Genomic DNA, 13,412 nt, shown 5'->3' with positions numbered 1-13,412 from the left:
CACATACACTCTAGGGAGGGGATGCATACATGTGTCTGCTAGCTCTTCGCTCCCTCACTCAAAAACGTACAATATAAATGTACTATCTATTTAACATGTGGCTATGTCCTCAATCAGTTCTTCCCTAGTAGCGGTGGGATCAATATTTCTTAACCCTAGTGTCTCTCTATTCACTAGAGGTAGGATCTTCAACTCCTTCCTCATCGCGGCTTTTAATTTTTCCGCGACCTCGTCCGCCGACACCTTGTTATTAATTTTTATCAGAATGTGCCTTGTTTCCTTCAAGGCATCTTCGGCGCCCGCTATTTCTCTGTAGACTTCGATCCAGTTTGCGTTCTGGTCAACTTTAACCAGGATCGCTTCACTTCTTTCCCCAGTTTGTCATTCTTCCCTCTCTTCCCTACCTCCTTTCCTTCCTTTCCATCGCCTGTTCACGACGGTCTATTCAGTCTTGCTATCAACATTCCTCATTATCAGGTCGTATACCTCCGCGCACGACAGCTCATTCTGTCTCGGCTTTTTTCGATAAGCTCCTCTCCTCTCCTCGAGCGGAGATATCCCTTTCTTTTTGGCGGACTGCCACATCTCCGTCTGGATGGCTACCGAGGCACCACTATCGCGTACAACCCCCCGCTCCTTAGAGGTCATTTTGGTGGCCATGGTTTTCTTGTCGTAACGTCTTCTGTTCGTTTCGACGTTACAGTCGATCCAACGTCTAACGTTTCTAACTTCTCTTGCATTGTCCGCTTTCAATTTATAACGTTGGGTCCCCCTTACTCGTGTCGCTAATCCTTTGCATCACCCTTTTCATATTGAGTAGGAGGAACTCCAGGTTCTTCATAAGTTCCGCGATATCCATTACTCCAGACGTCCATCCTCCTCTTTCATTCGTGTAGGACACTTCATCCATCACTCCGTCGCTACTGGTTCTTCCACCGATTCCTCTCCTTTTCAATACTATGTGGAGGATAGGTCTTTTCGAATATCGCGAAATAAAATGGACAAACTGTTTTCGCATGCAATTTGTTAAATATATTTCGAATATGGAAATTAATTCAACACAAATCACAAGTGCAGGTACGATATACTCTCACGAAATAAATACGCGTTATCTTCGAGAAACTCCGTAGATACTTCTTATGCGTCCGAATGCTTCTGCTGCGATCGATGAACTACTTGCTCGTCATTTCGTCTGTTTATTTATACTGGTCGGGGGACAGTCGGAAAATTTGAACTCGACTGCGTTTGACGGTTGAAAGTAGCAGCGGCATTGTTTTGCTCGGAGTTCATTACTCCTTACAATACCTGTGACCTAACGATCATGATACTCCGAAACAAAACAACAACAGGATTTGAAATGTCTTGCTCGCGTGCCGCTACAACTATCTTCCCCTCCCCCCTTAGGGACTCCTTATCTGGAGTCAGATAGTTACTCTGGTCCGTTTACTCCGCTTGGAAGTCAGCGTCCATTTCGCTATCTTGTCCGGCTACCTCTCTTCTTACCTTTCTCTCCTTACTTCTGGTCCCCGGCCGCTTTTACTTATTTGTTGCTTTTTGAAGCTATTAGGAAATTGCCGATATATGTGTAGGCGAAATCGAGACCTCCCGTGATTTCGTCCACGAATCGCTGGCACGTATGCGCAGCGTTTCGAAGCCCAAACATTGTATTAATTGCTTCGAAAAATCCTAAGGGTATTGTGATTATGGCTCCCTCGATATCTTCCGGCGCGATCGCAATTTGGTGGTAAGCTCGGGCAACGTTAGTGTTAGAAAAAATGCGGTTATCGTGCAAGTGTTGCGCAAAGTCTTCGATGTGCGGCAGTGAATACCTGTCGGCTATAGTGCGGGCGTTCAACGCACGGTAGTTGCCGCAAAGTCGTAGGCCCCCGTCTCTCTTTGGTACGACATGCAGGGGCGATGCTCATGAACTCCTGGATGGTTGTATCACTCCTTGTTTCATCATAATTTTAAACTCTAAGCGATAATGTTTTTATCTGGAGTTCGTTTACTTTTAAGTCTAGTGAATCGAAACAGCGTTGACACTAAGTATAAGAATAAGTACAGGTATAACAACCTCAACAAAGGACATTAGCAAAAAAGATTCACCTTGGTATGTAATTTTAGCTGAAATTTACAAGAGAAAAATTTACTCAGTAGCTCTTTATTTCTAGACCTTATAATCCAAACAAGATTTATATTCAGGGCCAAGATAATATGGACCTTCTCCCTTTTTTTTCCTTTATTAAACTGTACTTAATTACTTCAACAGAATCAAAACTTAGTTGCTAGATTTAATTTTGCTACACTGTCTTTCAAATTATTTTGCAATACTTTTAAATATTTCATTTTATCTAAGATCCCATCGATGAACATAAGGTTTCTCACATAATTATCTGTCATACACCCCCATACGATCACAGATCTACCATTACGTTTAGTAGTTGCCTGTAAATTTATTATTTCTAATTCTGTATTCTGATTTTGGCCAAACTCTTTTACGTCCATCGTTAACAAAAATATATTTATTTTCATCAGAAAACAATACTCTATCCCAATACAACTGTGGAGGGATTGGTTGAGGATAGATTACGTAAAATAACGACAGCAAGAAAGAATATATCTCGAATAAGTTAAATAATTAAATAAGTAGATAAAATACAAACTGTCGTAAGACGCTCGTTTACTATATTCGCAACGATAGTATATGATCGCTCACAGAAAACCCGACTCGTAGATATTGATCGCAAATATGTGTCACTCGTCAGCGTCGAATCGATGCCACGTCAGCCGTGGCGGCGAATCACCAATGAGGAAATTCATTGTTTGCGCCGATAAGGTTTGTGCCGTTATCGGAGTGGATGGTCGAGCAAAACCTTCGCCGAGCGATGAAGGTTTCGCTCGTGAGATCTCCAACGAGCTCAATGTGCGCCGCCTTAACTGCTAGGCATAAGAAGATGGCCACGTATACCTTGATCTGACGGCGGTTACGATTTCGTTTCTCCTTGATGTGGAATGGCCCACAATAATCGACGCCGAGGTTTGTGGATGGGCGAGATTCCGTTACTCCGGCAAATCTCCCATTATGTAATCCACCCGTGGTGGTTGAGCGTGACAGCAACGGACGCAGCCTCTTATGGTACACCAGACTTGACTTCGGCCGCCGACAGGCCAGTATTGTTGTCCTACTACATATAACGTGGCCTGCGTGTCGGAGTGCACGTGGGCCTTGTGTTCATGTTCGATAATGCTTTCTGTGATAATGCGACTGATGATTTAGGTACTATTATAGGATGTTTTTGGGTAAAGATCACTGACTAAGTCGGCCACCAAATCGCAATATTCCTTCCTTGTCTATGAAGGGGTTGAGTCGCGTGAGTTTCCCTTTTACTGCCGTGTTTCGATCCTTTCGGAGTGTACGCATTTCCCCGGAAGAATGGATGTTCTGTAATAATTTTATTAGCTTATCGTGTGTTAGGTTCAATTCGGTTACAGTTAAGGGCGTCGCTCGGTTTTGTTTTTGTTTACAATGGAGGCAACGAGCGATGATTCGTATCAACTTGGGCCACGGCGAGTATAATGGGCGGGAGTTGCGGACGGACAAATGATCCTCTTCTGTTCCGGTAATTCGATTTGTGGTGTTGATATGTATATCTAGCAGCAGTCTTCAGACCAGTGGAGCTACTCAGGACCGTGCTTCCAAATGGTCGCGCGTAGAAACTCTTCGGGCATTCTTAGATCCGCGGGATTGTCGTTGGTGGGAACATGACACCAATCACGGATACTGGTTTTTTTTTTGGATTTCGGAAACTATGTTGGCGACAAATGTTTTGAATCTTTCCATGCGATGTGTTCATCCAGTGGAGTACGATGGTGGAATCGGTTTATCTTTTGGATAGTTCAAGTAATGTTGTGCAATAGGGCCTGCTGTACTGTCGATATCAGGGACGTGAGGAGGAGTGCTCCTCTCAACTCGAACCGAGGAATGGTTTGGGATTTGAGCAGAGCTGACTTTTGATTTTGCGGTTCATAGTTGTATCCAGACGCAGCCATCGAGGTTGGTGGTTCGGAGATAAACACAGCCCCCAAGTCTTCTCGCTGACGTCGTAGAAGCCATGCATTTCAATCTCCGTCGTTTGAATCTGTTGTTGTTTAACAATGGCAACTGAGAGTAGTACTCATTCCACTCTGTATGCAGATCAATCGGAAGTGATTCGTCCCAGTCGATTTTCAATGACCATATACGTTGGACCATTATCTTAGCCCGAATGATTACCGGTGTGAGCAAGCCTAGCGGGTCGTAGGTTTTGGCAATCTCTGAACTGATGATTCGTTTCGTGACTCAGGAGAGGATGTGTTTGACTTCGACCGAGTAAAGAATGGAATCGTCGGATGAATTCCAAAATACTCCCAGTGTTTTCAATGTTTGCGAATCGCCCAATTGTCGTTGGTGGTTTGTTTCCACTGCGGAGTGTCCCTGTAGTAATTCTTTGTCGTTTGATGCCGATTTCCGGATGTTCAATCCCGCTAGTTGAAGTAGCTTGGCGAGTTCTACGTCAGTCGTAGCGGCCAATTCCCTTGTGGACAGTTGCGTTGCCGTATCCAGGAGTCGTTTGTTTCGCGGGTCGTCGAGTAACCCGTAATGGCTCAGGAAATCGATGCCGATGATAGGTGTTTGCACGTTGGCTACAACAAAACGCCGCTTAAAGGCTCGACGCAAGGATAGATTGAGGGACAAGGTGATGATCCCATAAGTAGCAATCCGGGTTTCATTAGCCGCGAACAGTTCATAATCACTTTTGTTTGCGGGTCCACGTACCTTACGGACGGCTGGACCAGTTTCCCTGCTTTCACTTGCACGGGGATCGACATTTTTGCACGCGTTCGCGGTACACTGCATGCTAGTAGCATAGACCATCTTGCCCCGGCGGGTTTCGGAATCTCGAACGGCGACGGTATCTCCCACGTGAGCGTGATCGTGTTCGTTGACGGCTATCGATGCTCAGCGCATCTAGTCTCGCGTGTATCTGTTTCATCTCCTCGATAAATGCGTTGATGATGGCGACAGTAGGATAGAATTGCGTGCAATGGTCAGAATTCGCGTCAGACCTGTACTGTTTGAGAAAAATCGAAAAGAGTACAAAATTAGGGTCCTATCTTGAGTCCTATGTTGTCTGTTGTTCCGAGTTTTCTTCTTAGTGTTTCTTCTTTTAGTTGTTGTCGTCTTCGTCGTTATTGTTGCTGTTGTTGTTCTCTCTGTTGTTCGGTGTTGTAGATCTTCTTCTTCTCTGTTCTGCTCGGATGCCAGCCTTGGGCTTCGTCTTGAAAGCTGGCTTGTCTGCTCACCCGGTTGTGTCGATCTTCTCTCTGAAGGCCGTCCCTGTTGCGATGTACCCCCCCCCCCCAACTCTCATAGGATTCTCCTTCTCTTCTGCTCCTTTGTCTGCAGAACACTCCTTGTGAACTGGCGGAAGTGGGGGTATACGTCCGTTGATGCGAATTCCCACTTTTCCTCCGGCCAGTGCAAGTCTAGTTCTTGTATCGCGTTCCGCAGTCTCTGCCTATCTTCGTTGAAGATTGGACAATCCTCTAAGTTGTGATGAGGGGTTTCTATTTCTCCGCAGTCGCGCGTGTCTACCTCGCTCAGACGGAATGTCCTGAATTTGCTGTTGAAATCCCCGTGACCATTGATGAACTGTGTCATGTAGTGGTCGGGTCTTACCCAGCGGTTCTCAAGCCTATCCTTGCCGCTGTCGAAGTATTCGAACGTTGTTCTGCCCTTCAGTGTGGTCTGCCAGCGTTCTTGCCATTTTTCAATAGCTTCTCTGACGATGGCTCTTTGGTTGGTTGCTTCGTCCAGTCCTCTTTTCTTCTTGTAGGCCCGCGCCCTGGCTTCGATTATCAGGTTGATGGGAATGACCCCGGCGATGACCTATAGTGCCTCCGTTGACGTTGTTCTGTAGGCCTTCGTCACTTCGAGGAGTGCCATCCTCTGTAACCTCCTCAGCATGTTCCTCGTTATCCCATTAAACAGGTAGTTCCAGCCGCGGCGTGTGTGTTTATCGGTTCGAACAGCCCTTTGTACAGGATACTCATGGCTGCGTGTCCGAGTCCCCATTTCGTCTTGGCCACTCTTGCGAGGCTATTGAATAGTCTCTGGTACTTTTGTGTTGTTTCATGTACATGCCGATTAATTCTTGGGCCTCTTTTAAGGCGCACTCCCAAGTATTTGATCACTTGTCCCATTCTGATGCTTTTGTTATTGATCTTGATGATCGGTGGTCTCTCCGCGTCCAATTTGCCCTTGACTAGCAGCATTTCCGTTTTTTCCGCTGATAGCGACGCGTTTCTTTCTGGTGCACCACGTGGAAACGCGTGTAACTACATCTTGTCCTTTCTTCTGTAATTGGATCCTCGCGTTTCCAGCGACTAGGATCACTATGTCATCCGCGACAGGTTCGCATTCCATCGCGCTTGTCGTTAGCTCGGCCAGCAGGTCATCAAATATAAAGTTTCAGAAACTTGGACCCAGTACCGATCCTGCGGGCATCCTTTCGTGACGGGCTTGCTGACTACTTCGTTTTTCCCGGCGATTTGCACGATTCTATCCGAAAAGTAGCTCCTCGTCAACCGATACAGGTTATTGGGGCAGCCTCTTCTCTTCAATTCGTGCATTACGTTCGGCCACCAGACGTTGTCGAAGGCTCCTGATATGTCGAGTGCAATAGCGAGGACATATTTCTTGTCGCTCATTTGCTCGACTTTTTCGCGGAATTTGATGATCGCGTCCACCGTCGATTTTCCGGAGCGAAAGTCATATTGACGGTCCGAGGACAACTCGTGCATGTAAATTCCAATAACAGTGCATCTGAAAGCGTTGTCAGAGAGCTACAACATTCAGTATTACGTAAAGGATATACTTTATGTTTAGACAGCTGGTACTTTTCGTCAAAACTGTTCAAGAGAAATAACATGCCAAAAGATTCCTGTCAAGTAAAATTAAAAATGGATAGAATGAGAAGCTGCAATGAAATACTGGCATTGAAATGGAAAGATAAACGAGACATTTATATCCTTTCTTCAAAATACGAAGCAGCAGAAATGACTAACCCAGATAAAAATCGATTTAATTGTTCTTTGAAACCAAAATGTGCCATTGAGTATAATAAAGGAATGATTGCAATTGATCAAAAAGATAAAATATTAGCGTGCTTCCCTGTGACGAGGAAATGTATGAAAGGATACAGTTCTGCCCATGCAGTCGATCTAAACAGACATGAGAAACTGTGATTCAATGAAAGTGCGACAAGTAATGAATTTAGGTGATCAAAACGTTAACGGACACTACCAAATGGTAAAAGCTCCAAAATGCAACATCATGTACCGCCAATAAAAATAACAAACAAAATTGAAATATACTACGTAAACAACCCTACAAATGCGCTAAGTCGAAAACAACCATTTAACAAAGAATAGGAAAGATCAACTATAAAAGAAATGGAATGCTCGTCAACGAAATTTTACTAACAATAGAAAAAAAACAATATTGTACAGTTCTCCTCATGGACATTCAGAAAGTATTTGCCAAAGTGAACAATGAAAGTCTTTTACAAACAATCAAAAAACATTTCCAGGAAAATATCCGCCACTTATTCAAATCATGCCTTAGCAGCAGAACCTTTGTAGCAAAAATAAAGGACGCATATTCTGAAGTTAGAGACATCAAGGTAGGGGTACCGTAAGGAAGCGTCTTAGGACCAATATTATACACACCATACACAATCAACATACCAACAACTACTAACAGCAAAATACTGACATTCGCAGACGACACTGCTGTGTTAGTCAAGCAAACTAATCCAGAAACAGCAATCACATTACTACAAGAGCATATCACAAAAATAGAAATATGGGTACAAGATAAACCATACTACATTTACACTACGAAAACGGAAACCGCCAAATATTCAATTGAATGGCACACACATAACACAAACATGGGAAGTTGAATACCTAGGATTCATAATAATAAGACACACAACTTACATGGAAGCAACATACTAAATCAATTGTAGACAGAATACGGATAAAAAGAAGACAGATGTACTGGGTAACTAGGCTAAGTAGTCGAAACTCTAAACGCAGCATGGAAAATAGCCCCATGGTATTAACCCCATGGTATGTCAGAAACGAGGATATATGCAAAGGCCTAAAAATACCAGCGGTCTAAGAAGAAATCGGGAGATACGCAAAATAATACAAGGAAAGAATGGCAACACATCTAAACCAGCCGGCTGCTCAAAAGAGCAAACCCCTCATAAAAAGAAGATTAAAGAGAAAACACCCCACTAACCTTTCTAAAGGAATCAAAAATAGACAAACTCTGGACAAATTATAGAGTATAAATTAAATAAAAAAAAAGAATACCGAAAGGTTTTCCTTTAGCTCTTTGATATTGTTACGTCCCAAGATGTCTAGACACCCTTATTACGGTTCCTCAATAATCTTAAAAACCCATTATAAATTTTAACATTTTTTATCGTTAAGGCCCTTAAGACCACACAAGTGTCTTCTAAGTTGAAGCATTGTTTATGCCGGGAAAACCAAGGAAAGCGAGTTTTTCGCATATACGACCTTTGATGTGGGCGGCCAGCACTCATCCTTACCCCCAGCCTCTTTCCGTGCTTTAGACACACACATCACTAGTTTCCTTTTGCAACAGTACCGAACTTCAGTTGTTTTTCGTTGCATTGATCAGTCAACATCTTAACTTAATATTAACACTTCGTTGAGACGAATTAACTTAATATTAACACGTCTACACGCATCACGCGTAAATACTTAAGTGATCAAAGTTGTTGGAATAAAGTGTATATTTAACCTGTTAACTCAGTGTTATAATCATATTAGTTAGCTCTGTTGTTGCAACCAAAATAGGGGATCGGCTTCTTCGTAGCGTCGATTATCGTATCATAGCGAGAATTTACGACTCTCGTTGACGCGCTCTACCTCGACCGCGTCTCTTCGCGAACGGTTGAATAGATATTGCTCTGTTTAACTCGTACATTTTATTCAACAAAATAAATAACAAATTAGCAAGAAAACAGATTTACGCTGAATATAGGATTGAAATAGTCGAATCATTACTAAAAAATATACCGTTACCAGAGTATATACGAAGAGGACGATTATCGAACTGAGATTTACCTAAGAAACTGCACGCAAAACATTAGAGTCAATTTCCTAAGCATATAGGCCCTATAATATCGAAATCAAGGCCAGAGTCTGAAAAGTTTGCATAAAACATGAAAAACGTAGCGAAACAATGTGCGGGTGCAAAATATGTAAAGTTGCATTGCATGTACCAATATGCTTCGAAATATACCACACGATTGAAAATTATTAAGTATTTGTAAATTTTATCAAAATTTATCAAAATTTTATCAAATTTTATCACTTTAAGATAATATATCTTTCTTGTTTAACGATCAATTGATAATGCGGAGGATTAGTCGTGAATCGGTATCGCGAAATAATGAGGGCGAAATATTGCTGCCGCAGTCTGTCAAGTATATTTGAAATAAATAAATATGCGTACAGTGAGTCGTTGATACAATACAAAACTCGGAATAAATACTCGTTATTGTTCGTCGCGTAAATACTCAGAGATGGTTGTTAATACTCGTTGATACTCGATATGAATTGTTCGATACCGTGTCGCACGCGATCGCGTCTGTTTCTTTATACTGGTCGGGGGAGACTCGGAAAATTCAAATTCGTCTTCATTCGACGGTTGCATGTAGCGATGACATTGTTTTGCCCGGAATTTATTTCTTCTTACATTACTTGTAATCTTTTCTTTTTTGTACATGGAGAAATCCTCATGGACACTCTGCTGTTGCTAATAATCGGGTAACAGCAGAGTAGTGTCGGACTCCTACCGACTAAAGCTCCACGACGACCATCCTACGCGTATGACAGGAGTGCTCCAGGAACCTCTTATGAATTATCTTCTGTTGCACCCCCTTCCCGCGTCCTCTTATTGGAGCCAGTCCTAATAATTCCCTGACTATTGAATTTGGCGTTAGGGGGGACCATTGCCCCTAGCGTTATCGCCCCTTCTAGTCGTGGTCCATTGGGACGGCGATGAAGCGGCTCTAGCCCTCCTGACTGCCATCCCCCTCCATTGTCTTATCCTACAAGGGTGAGAGTTTTCCCTTCTCTCCCTTTCTGCTCGCTCCTTCGCGAGCATAACTCGCTCGCAGAAGAGGCGGACGGCCTCGTATTCCTGTGGCCCTCTCAACATCGCTTCTACAATCGCAATCAATATTGCTCCTATGACGTACCGCAGGGTGTAGCGGGGCAGCTCCCACGCCCAGAGCTCCAGCGTGTGCTGCGCTGTGTTCCTGCCCTCTTCGGAGTGATGACAGATGTCCGTCGTCTCCCGTCCGATTTTCCTCAGAGAAAGCAGTGTGTGTCCAGTGAGCACCTGGGTCATCCTGTAGGAACATTGCTTGTAATCTAACGGTCTTGATACTTCGAGGCAAAACAACAACATGATTTGAAGTGCCTTCAAACTTAAACATCTACAGCACCCCCTACCAGTGATAACGTTTTTATTGTGTTATATTTTAAACATATCTCCACGGGTTTCCTTCGATCGTCGTTATTTTAAAAGTTTCCTATACTTAGCCGAAACCTGCCTGAAACCAATCGGGAAAACGGACTCTTCGGCCAGACCGCGTAACGTACCCATTCCTGGTGTTTTCTTCCGCTGTTCAATTGTTGTTGTTCGCACCGCTTTCGTCGCGGGCGTTCATTTGTCCTACCAGAATCAGTACGTCACGAGATTCAGATGTTTTTTCCTCTAGGTCGTCCAGAACTATAAACGCAAGTTTTAATCGGTCTATGGGAACCGTCACGTCGCGATTATTTATTTAATAATATAATTCTTTCCATCTCTCTTCCCAACTTTACATGCTCCGTGTTACCGCGGCTGCAAAGGGTCCCCAAACGCGTCATGGCGCAAAAAACCATACGGCGATGTTTCCAGTTCTTTAAAGACGAAAATTTTCTTTTCGCCATGACGCGTAACCGGGCATGGCCTGACCTTCTCCATCCGTTGTATTCCGAGTTGGCCCACGGTTTGGCTGCTAAGAAAAATTCCGCCGGCAATCGTATGCCGGATCCGTAAATCATTTTGGCCGCCGGTGCGTTAAGGACTTCCTTTATCGCGGTTCCTATGCCTAGCAATTCGAGTTCCGCCTTTGTCAGCTTGAGTCGACAGGAGCGAGGCGGCGTGGTTTGGCGTGGACGAGAGGTCCGGACGTCGTGCTGATGTAGTGTTGCACCCCATGCTGTATTGCGTTTCTTCGGAACACTGGCGGTCTCGTGAGATCGGGGAATTCCGCCAGCAGTCTGTGGTACGGTGAATCTCCGGTCATTGATTTATCGATGCCACGTCAGCCATGTCGGCGAATCCTTTCTTCAATAGTCGGGTTTTTGTGTCGAGGAGCCGTTTGTTGCGAGGCCCTACGAGCAACTCGTAATGGCTCAGAAAATCAACACCGATGATAGGCGTTTGCACATCGACCACTACGAAACGTCATTTGAAAGCTCGGCGTAGTAATAAATTGAGGGAAACTGTAACGATACCGTATGTCGCGATCCGCGTTCCGTTGGCCGCGAACAGTTCGTAGTCGGGTTTGTTCGTGTGTCCGCGGATCTTGCTGCGCGGATAAACACAAATGTCAGCACCGGTGTCCACTAAATACGAGATTTTCGTTAGTATATCTTTAACGAAAATGCTGGTCGCGTTTCCCTGTTTCCACTAACACGGGAATCGACATCTTCTCGCACATTCGCGGAATACTTCATGATAATAACAGAGGCCGGAATCTTGCGTCCTTTGTCGCGACCTGGAACGGCTCCGACTTCTTGATCGCCAGTGCCGACGCGGAGGATGATTAATATTCATCGCACTCACCTCGACCCTTAATTGGTTCATCTGGTCGTTAAATGTATTAAAAAGCGTGAGCCAGGGAGCTTCAGATGGTTCCGAGTGCGCCGGGTGGTCCGTTATCATACCTATCTGCGAAGTATGTCCCGTATCTCATTTGAACTCCTCCGCGATGAGGTCCGCTGATGGTATCAGTTTGTCTAGGTCGGAATCGTTGACGGCAGCTAGTATGCGCCTGATGCAGGTGGGGAGCCGATTTCTCCACAACGATCGGACAAACTCATCTGGTGTGGAGGAGCTGGCGAGCTTTCTCAGATGGTGGTACAACTGGGACGGTTTCCTATCGCCCATTTCTTCATTCTCCACCAACTTTTTACGCGATCGCTATCCATGTCGGTAAGATGTGAATAAGTTCGTTCTTTAATTTCTTACTTTGTCCGGGTGGTGGCTGGCGGGTCCGTCATGACGCTCTCTACCTGCTGGAGGAGCTGGCCGTCGAGGCTCTTTGCAAGGGTCGCGAACCTCACCTTATCAGACGTAACGTCCCCCGCGTCTAGTTGCGTTTCCAACATTGCAAACCAAACAGTAATGTTGGAGGGTTGCAGCGGAGGCATTGTAACCGCGACACTACCCGTAGCCTTGACATCGTCTTTCGTAGTCGTCATGTTAGTGTTTTCTATCACATCGAGGTCACGAATGTGGAGGATTAGTCGTTAATCGGTATCGCGAAGTAATGGGGGCGAAATATTTGTAATGTAAGTATATTTGAAATAAATAAATATGCGAATAGTGAGTCATTGATACAATACAAAACTCGGAATAAATACTCGTTATTGTTCGTCGCGTAGATACTCGGAGATGGTTGTTAATACTCGTTGATATTCGATATGAACTGTTCGATACTGTGTTGCACGCGATCACGTCTGTTTATTTATACTGATCGGGGGAAAGTCGGAAAATTCAAATTCGTCTTCATTCGACGGTTGCATGTAGCGGCGACATTGTTTTGACCGGCGTTTATTTGTTCTTACGTTACTTGTAATCTAACGATCTTGATACTCCGAGGCAAAACAACAGCATGATTTTAAATGTCCTCTGGCTCATGTGCCGCTACAGTAATAATCATTTGCGAAACATCTTGGTTACGGCACACGCTGTTGCAACGTAAATCGTAAGGCAAGGGGTCAAATTTCATCACAATATAATAAACAGTAGGTTTATTCCTGTTTGCAAGTTTTGTAATTTCACTATATGATTTGCCTTCTACTTCGCTATAAATTCTCGTACAGATTTACTTGTTTCAGATTTTCTTCGACTCATTTTGTCCTTCTATCAATAATGAGAGTTATGAAAGAAATTTTCAACAGTACTTTTCTTAGAGTAACTTTCAGTGAACTAAACAACCTTTTCTCACACTTCGCAACCTTCAGGGATGCTTAGTTATTACAAAAGTTTC

This window comes from Bombus vosnesenskii, unplaced genomic scaffold (genome assembly GCF_011952255.1).
Source record: "Bombus vosnesenskii isolate JDL3184/JDL3185 unplaced genomic scaffold, Bvos_JDL3184-5_v1.1 scf7180000013918, whole genome shotgun sequence".
In the NCBI taxonomy this organism is placed as follows: domain Eukaryota; kingdom Metazoa; phylum Arthropoda; class Insecta; order Hymenoptera; family Apidae; genus Bombus; species Bombus vosnesenskii.
The sequence above is the reverse complement of the archived record's forward strand: the minus strand, read 5'-3'. Positions refer to the sequence as shown.